General features: G+C 38.1%; 1 long non-coding RNA gene across 1 annotated transcript; it reads right to left on the minus strand.

The window, feature by feature from the left end:
• Positions 1 to 390: 390 nt before the first annotated feature.
• LOC119288744 lies at positions 391 to 1,934 on the minus strand. The gene is made up of 3 exons (XR_005141267.1): positions 1,671 to 1,934; positions 878 to 1,065; positions 391 to 447 (listed from the first exon to the last, which is right to left on the minus strand). It is a non-coding gene; the product is annotated as an uncharacterized LOC119288744 (long non-coding RNA).
• Positions 1,935 to 2,888: the final 954 nt, after the last annotated feature.

Below are 2,888 nucleotides of genomic sequence, written 5' to 3' on the forward strand. Positions count from 1 at the left end.
CTTACTGGCCATAAAGGTACAAGCAAAATAAAAGCAACACATAAAAACCTGGCTATAAAATGCAGTTCAAACAAACCAAACAACAGGAAGCAATAAGAAATAAAACAAAACCATAATATGGCAATATGTTGGAATAGGTAGGGTTACATTGGCAAAGTTTATTGTTGTCCGTCTTATCAATAAAGTTTCAATGATAGAGAGATTCAATCTAACAAATCAAATAATAGTCCTGATGGGATGTACCCTGGATTAACTAAATAGGGACCATCTAGCACCATGCAATGGATGAGCAGACATGTAGAATTGACAAGAGAATAAAAATAGGTCTATGAAGCAGTGAAGATCCATGTGAGATGTCGCAGCTAATCGGTCAGAGAAACAAGCCCAAGCACCTTCTAGAGCAGCGAGCAAGTTCATCGGCGAAGCTGGAGTTGCAACCTGGTGTTCCTGTAGAAAAATAGAATGGCGGTGTTATCTTTGTTTGCATATTTTAGATGAAATTGCTCCAGAAGAACCTAATTTCAGTGAAGGAAAGCTATAGCCATAGATCTGGAGATGAATTTGTGTTCAATACATTGTAAATTGATTTTCTGTTTATGGAATATGAATTTAAAAATGAGAACTGCAGCTATGTTGCCACTATTTCCCGAGGGTTCTGAGAATGATATGACTTTAGAAATGAAAAGAGAAATGAGGTCCCTGGAGGTAAACAAGCGATGGAAAACACACATGGATAATAATATTACTTTTTAGCAACTGCCAAACTAACAACAAGTCAAGTCACCAAATATATATGTAGTAAACCCAAACCTTTTGATTGGTACAAAACTAAGCAGGTAATATTGAGTAAACAAAAATCTTGAAAAGGAGCACTCACAAAAGCATGTTACTGCATAACCAGTGGGCATCGGGGTTGCAATATGACGTAGTCGAGATAGTCAGTGGAGTTGACAAAGTCAAAGTGGAGCCATCGGTCGCATTGGTGGCATGGGACGGGAGATCAATACGGCCACCAAGAGTAACACTCTCTGTTAATAAATGTCCCCCTCGTGGATATATAAGAATCTGAAATGAGAAAGATCTAGTAATGTGCCAATCTTGCGGAGATACTAACAGATAGAAGAAAATCAAACCGCTTAAAATAAAAAAATACTCTTCTGAAATTGTGCTCCTCTTAGAACATACACACTTCCTGTGCATATGGTTGCAGGTTGTATCCATGCCAAGATAGCACCTTATATGCATGAGATGGACCATAAGTTGAATATACAAACAATCAATTTGTTTAGTTTTCTTGCTGTCAGAATAAGAACATGAAACCAACTTCCAGCGAACACCTATCTGTAGCATATATACTATGTACAGGGCGCAGATATATATATTTGTTGACCAAGCAATTCCCTTCTTCCGAGACAAAGACCAAATATATGACTACATATCCCCCCAATGTCCTCTATGTTTTATTGCAACATAACATATTGAGGTATTCTTAGTTTTCTAATCTCGGTGTAATCTGAAATCAGACTGCTAACATAGATGCCTTTATTCACAAAAAGCAAGCGGTGTAAGTAAAGAACGCCTAAAACAAATGAAAAATGCAATTACAGCCAACAAATAAATGGCCATTTGTATTCCAGGTAACAGTCCTGAAAAGAAAGAGGGCGATGGACCTGAGGGGGAACGGAGGCAGGAGAGCATTGTGGATGGCTATGCTGAGGCGGCTGTTTATTTGATCCATGGTGTAGGAAGCGCCGGTCAACACGGTGGAGCTGCGCCGTGGGAGGGCGCTGGTTTGGAGATCCGCGTGACTATCCAAGCGCTAGTCCACCTCAGAATGGAAGCAAGCGGTGCTTTGCGGGTGCCTCGCCATGCCATGGCAGTGCCTTGTACGAAACCAATGCACATTACGTTTTTCATGACCATGAAAAGATAAACGTGAAGGTCGGGCATACGCTATAACTTGATGATGCATATAAAAGATGATGTCTAAGAAAGATTCGGTACACATGGTTCTGAATGTAACGATTGGTGAGCAATTTTCCTGTTTGACATTCATTGTTCACCCATATATATGCAACACAAACTGAAGGCATGACACTAAAAAAACATAAATTCAGAAATAGACAACCTCAAGTGGATTTGCTCATTTCAGTTTAGAAATGTGTGAGTTAAAATTTAGTGACCTAATGAAGCTGCTGATCATAATCCTTCACAGTGATGGATATGACGGTGCACAAAAGTCTCAGAGTTACAAACAACAATTCAGAGAACAAAAGAAGGATGGAATGTGTATTAAAAATATCGTTTATATGTTTTAAAACAATTAAAATAAATTGTAGACCAAGATTTGCATATGGTAAATGGGGGAACGAAGCAATGTTGCATCATGTTGCAAAACCAGAAAAGAAAAATCAAACCCCCTGCCCAGATCTTCTTCCCACTGAATTTCTTAGAGACATAAGCATAACAAAGCAATATTTTCTTTCGCATATAATATTCACAAATGGAGTTTTTACACATTATTGATTATCTATGGAATCGTCTTAATAATATGTTTTCCTGATAGACAAGCAATTATATGTCTCAACATTATTTTGTTGACACCAGTAACATATTAAAAGTATCAATAAATTTAGGGAAATGGGTGAATAATGGCTAAATTGACAAAAGCAAATAAGGTCCAGAAATCTGTGCACATACGAAAGCATATTTCCTTCCAATAACCCGCTAGGGAGCTGCTCAGATATAGCAATATGCATGACGAGGAAAGCTTAAGGCACAATACATATTTTCTAGATCTCTAATCTATGACAAATTTCACAATAAATCTTCACATAAAACGGACAAAGGGCCCAAGCACGCATTATACTGTCTGGATAGCACACTTC

Source organism: Triticum dicoccoides, chromosome 4A (genome assembly GCF_002162155.2).
Source record: "Triticum dicoccoides isolate Atlit2015 ecotype Zavitan chromosome 4A, WEW_v2.0, whole genome shotgun sequence".
NCBI lineage: Eukaryota > Viridiplantae > Streptophyta > Magnoliopsida > Poales > Poaceae > Triticum > Triticum dicoccoides.